This window comes from Canis lupus, chromosome 9, assembly GCF_048164855.1.
Source record: "Canis lupus baileyi chromosome 9, mCanLup2.hap1, whole genome shotgun sequence".
In the NCBI taxonomy this organism is placed as follows: Eukaryota; Metazoa; Chordata; class Mammalia; order Carnivora; family Canidae; genus Canis; species Canis lupus.
Window position 1 is genome coordinate 67,760,112 of NC_132846.1, and position 6,000 is coordinate 67,766,111.

Sequence of the window (6,000 nt, forward strand, 5' to 3'; positions counted from 1 at the left end):
GAACTAGGTAAAGAGGGTAAATGCTGGGTGCAGGGAAGATGCTTTGTGAATAGCTGGCATGAATGCAGATACAAGGGCCACCTGGACTAGGATGTCAGCTCAAGAATCAGACAGAAATAGAGGATTGGGGGTATGTTTAGGATAGAAAAAACATAGGAGGATTGTGACATCAAGAGCATCTCTCAGGTTTTAGATTTTTAGCTCCAGATGGATTTTGGTGCCATCCATTAGGATAGAGAACCCAGAACCAGAACCAGACTCCGGCGAAAGACAATAAATTCAGCAATTAAGTTGGGGTTGGAGCTTTAAAGGCAGTCGAGATAAATCCTGACTGGGGATATTTTCAGGAAGCTCCACTGAGGAAGTAGGTTCGGACCAGGTCTCAAATACTTTCCAGAAATCATAGTCAAACATATTTGCAAAAGCACAAGGGAAGGGACATTCCCAGCAGAAGAAGAAACCAGAGCAAAGTTCTGGAGGCTCTCAGCATTTTGCCCATTTTCCTATTGGTCACGTTTGCACTGAAGTTAACCATACATGCAAAAGGACACACATAACAACACAGGTCTACACTGTTTAAAGACACGGATTATCTGTGATCTTGGGGTAGAGGTCTATCCATTTTTTAAAGTTTTTTTTTTTTTTTTCAGTTTAACTGTTTCTAGTTCTCTGATCCAAAGCTATAGTGAATTCTTCTTGGAAACAGATTGGGAAGACACGAGTAAACATGCTTGGTAAGAGAAAGCAGGGTTGTAATTATGATAGAAACAGTGTGACTAGAGAAGAATGGTACTCACAGTTGGAAAACCACCATAATTTGTACTGAATTAGAAGGCTGCAATGAGAGTGGAAGACTGCAACATGTCACCGATCCCCAGTCTGGGTGTATTGTTGGCAATTTATATTTAGACACGATCCTTGACTGTGCAGGAGTGAGTTCCCTTTTAGACATTTTGAGTTAAAGGTGCTGACACAAGATCCATGTAGAAATGTCTAGAAGGATAGAGGACAGAAGAGAGGAATCTATGGATGCAGAAAGCACGAGGGAGACCCTGACTGGAGAGAGGTTGATGAGCCCGCCTCGTGTAGGGTGGTTGACGTTCTCGGCTTGGAAGGGGTTACTCGGAATGAGGCGTCCAGGATCTGTGATGTAGGGTTTTTTTTTTTTTTCCTTTACAAAGGAATGGAAGTAACTGGAGTGCCTGCTATGCAGTTGAAAATGTGGTTGTGGAACAAGAAAGATGGATCAAAGCCGGAGATATGGCTTTGGGTCTTGTCAGTGTTTAGAGAGTAGTGGAAGTGTTGGGCTGGGACAAGATGGTCCTGGGACATGAGGAGAGCAGGATGGCCCCGCAGGGACAGAGCAATGAGTCTGTGCATCCTGAGGAGGTGGCGACTCCAGCTCCACCTCTGTGGCCCCAGGCTGATTAAGTCAGGGGAGGGACAGGGAGAACCGAGGGAGTACCAGGGACAGGGTTAAAAGCCAGAGTGCTTTCCAGATGTCAACAGCCAATTGTAGATAATTAGGAGGCCGTCTTTCTTTCTCTCTCTCAGGACCCTTAACACAAACTGTCTGAACCACAACAGTTGAGTCTGAGCATATCAAATAAGTAAGGCAAAGAGGGACCCCATGAAATATCTGTGGTTCGTGGCTTGTGGAGCTGTAGATGGTGTGTGGTGGGGAGGGCTGTTCAAGAGAAAGAGACTTGCTTCTAATCAATGTGCTAATCCAGGACATAAGGTTCCCCCTTCCCTCTCCCTCATGTAATTTCCCCGGGTTCAGTCCTTGCTTCCCTCCCCCCGCTGCCCCCTCTTCATACCGGTTGAATGGAAATTTGGTCCATTTTTTTTCAATATAGATACATTAAAAAACAGACACTGATCTTCAAAGAAGCCTGCAATTTCACTGGCGACGGAATGTTTATAGCCACAATTTGTTTGGTTCTGATAAAATGCACATGCCCCCTTATTCCACTTTATTTTGCTTCCCAAGAAAGGCTTGCTTCATGCATGGGCCTGCACCCTTCCCTGTCAGCAAGACAGGGGGAGGGGGAGAGGAAGAGAGGGAGAAGAAGAGGGAGACACAGAGAGAGAGAGAGAGAGAGAGAGAGTGTCCTTTCCTAGAACTGTGGCTACATCTGCCTGTGTGTGTTCTAGACCATCTGGGCTCAGAAGCCATCTGATAGGATAGAAGAAGACACAGCTCAGGGGGCAGGACAACTGGCTAGAGGGACATTTCAAATCCCCTCTTACACCCTATCGAAGAGAAACACCAGCCTTCGCAGGTCTAGATGGAGCTCAGATGTGCTCTCCCCAGTTCATTCAGGGAGGTTGTGTGATACAGGGAGGCATGGAGGCAGGTATGGAAGCCAGAAAGTCATGGGCTTCAATGTCAGCTTAGTTGCTTTCTCATTGTATGACCCTGAAGGAAACATTTTCTCAGTTGGTTTTCCCCTATCTCATGTTCATCCTTCCTGCAGGATGGTTAGGAGATTGAGTGGAGGAGTGCACCAAGGTACAGAAGGTGTCAGGGAGGGAACCGAAAGTGGGGTGTTTGTGGGAGAGGGGGCTGAGACGGCAGGCAAGGCATCCCTGCATGCAGGCCTAAGGATCCAGCATTGCGGGAAGAGAGGAAGTTTGGGGTGACTGGGGTGCACAGTATAAGAAAAGAGTTAGAAGTAAGGAGGCTGGTAGAACAAGAGGTCAAGTTGTAATCCATGCTAATGGGTTTGTGCTTTATCCTGTGGACAGGGGGGAGCTTTGGAGACTCTAAGTTAAAGATCGTCATACTTAGACTGGGTCCTAGAAAACTGACCATTAGCAGCATAGTAGGCTCACTGGAGGGGCAGGAGAAAGAAGGAGAAAATTAGGAAGTTGGAGTGGGTGGTGCTCCCCACTACTGTGTGGGTTGTGAAGCCTGGGGCAAGGTCCTTACATTCCTTATGCTTCAATGGCCCTGTCTCTACAATGAGATGTAATAATGTGTATTCTTCTCAGACATGATGTGAAACTTAAATTAGTTTTAAATGCACAAAATATTGAAAGACACTTAAAAGAGTGTGCATGGCATATATATGCTAAATATTATTACTAGATAGAATTTCAAGTACTATATGCTCTTAACTAAGCATTATATATATAATAGTATATATATAATATAATATAATATAATATAATATAATATAATATAATATTATTTAATCTTTACATTTACCCTGCAAGACAATGACTACTTTTCTTTTCTTTTTCTTTATAGATATTAAAACTCAGAGAAATTGAGTAACTGTTGCTATGATTAGCTGCTACTGGGAAGAGCTGGGATATAAACCCAGGATTGCTAATGAATGTTCTTTTTTTTTAATTTTTATTTATTTATGATAGTCACAGAGAGGCAGAGACATAGGCAGAGGGAGAAGCAGGCTCCATGCACTGGGAGCCCGATGTGGGATTCGATCCCAGGTTTCCAGGATCGCGCCCTGGGCCAAAGGCAGGCGCCAAACCGCTGCGCCACCCAGGGATCCCAACTAATGAATGTTCTTAAACATTCCCTAGAGAACGACGGAGATCAGAGATGAAACTCTCAGGTTCTTGAGACATGTGGTGTGCACAGCCAGGGGAGATACTCTGATGGAAAAGTCTGGCTTTAATGCTTTCCAAAGAGCTCCCTAACCTCTTTCCGCACCATAGTGACTGTGTGTGTGTGTGTGTGTGTGTGTGTGTGTGTGTGTTGAAGGGAAGGTGATTTGCTGCCTGGTTCAGCCAAGAGTTGGTTTTGAGGAACTTCAAATGAAGCTTTGCTTTTGGACAGATCCATCAACCAAAGAGCAGATTTCTATACTTTCCCTCTTGGCTAAGTTCTCCTTCTTCTCTTCCTCCCTTCCTCTCAGCTATATTTGGTGGAAGTTTAAATCTGATAAAGATAAGCTCTATTTAAAACCAGTTGGGCTCTATTTCAGAAGATTTGTGTGATTTTATCTGAAAAGTAAATTTGTAATTATAATTTGAAGTTTCTCTATAAGTAAGACTCTGGCACCAATTTTCCATACCCACTGAGAGAAAGCAGTAGAATAATGGAGTTCTGGATGTGGGAGGGCCTCCAGCCCCACCACCCGCCAGGCCTGAGGTGCCACCATGTTTCCCGAGCTACCACATGGCCGCTTCCAAGAGGCAGAGCTGTCTGCTCTCATGGATTCTTTCCTCTTCATACCTGGGACACTGGCTGTTGGAAGGTTGTTCCTTTTAGATAAAATGCCATTCTCTAGAGTCCCCTACTGAGTCTAATTGGTTCCCAAAGCACTGCTCTGTCCTTTCCTCCCCAGGAGAGCTCTTCTGGAATCTGCAGACATCACTTTGTGTCCCTCTTGAGTCTTTTCTTTCTTGGGCTGACATTCTGAGTTTATTTAGTCATTCCCTAAAAGGGCACAATTTCCATATCCCTTTGGGTAAAGTTCTGCTCTGGAGCTAAGTAAGGTCCACGTGGATGTCACTTCTCCGGAGCTAAGCGAAGTCCACGTTTAATGATAAACCGGATTTTGTGATGGAATGGTCTCCAAGTAATGGATGCTCTACCCTGAACTCAGGACGCTGTGGAGGAGCTGTTGCCTCACTGACATAACTGTGACCCCCAATAGTTCTTCATCACCCTCGGAAGAAGATCCAAGCTCTCTCTTCCCTGACCAGAGCCCCTGCCCTTGCACATTAGCTTACTTGCCCTTGCCTTCCCATCCCTTGCCATCCTGGTTTTTGTTTTGTCCCTTAAACATAACAAGTCTATCCCATAGGGAGATTTCCCTCTACTGGCTCGCTGGTTTCCACACCTACACACAGCTGGAGTCTCCTTTTCTCTCTATGTGTTTGGTCAATCTCTCATTCACCATCTTACTTCATTTCTTCCCAACTCTTACCACAATTAAAGTCACCTTATCTTCTTTCTTGTTTACTTATTTCCTCCACTCTCCCCAACGAGGCTACGGGCTCTCTGAGCATCTTGTTTCCCTCTATGTCCCTGTCACCTGGAACTGTGTCTGACACATGATGTGGTCCCAGGGGGCATTCATGACTCTGCGAATGGATGTTTGGGTTGAGCAAGGGGAGGGAAGTTCAGGGTCATGGCATCTTATAGGTTGTGAAGTACTTGAAAGATTCATTCTAATCCAGGATGCTTCTCCTTTAGATGATGAATCTGCATCCAGCGAGGGCAGTGGGCATACTCAATATCACACTGAGCTCCTGCAGGAACTGGCACCAGGGATCCAGCTTCCTAATAGGAGCGACATGTTTTATTTTTAACCATGAAAAGCAAAATGCCTCCACTAAAGAACTGAAAGCCCTGAACATATTTGGTGCCTTGGAAGAGGCGGCTGAGGACTCTTAGGGCAGGTTTTCCGTGGTGGATATCTTGATGCAGGGAAGATTTGGATAGAAAGCAAGGAAGTAAAATCACACATGGGGAAAACTGCTAGGAAGAGGCCAGAAACAGAACTCAGATCTGATGTAGGGTAGGCGAGGGCACTAGGCCTACTAGGGGCCAGCAGGGGTCTCAGGGAGGGGAAGAGAGGCTGGTAGGTGGAGGGTAGGTTGTCCAGATAAAGGCCTTGCATGCCAGCTCCTGCCCTAGGTGGTCCTTGAATGGGAGGCATGTTGGGGGGGATTCACATTATGGGATGGACAGAGACAATGGGAAGAGAATAGGAGCAAATGGACAGAGGCCTGGGCAGGAGTCACGGAGTGGTCCAGCCATCCTGTGATAGTGACCACACCGAGTAGCCAAGGACAGGCACAAGGCAGCTGAGAAGTGCGGAGTTTCTGCAAAGGAGAGAGGCAAGCAACTGAGTATATTTCTGGGAATGCTTCCTTCAGCCAGGAGCACTCAGGGTTCAAGGCTACACCAATTGCATTCTCAGTGAGGTTTGCAATGAGTGGGCAAGACCTGGGTGTCTCCCCAGCAGCGCCTTCCTCACCCCCATGGAGGTGCCCAGTCACACACCACAGGCAGGGATC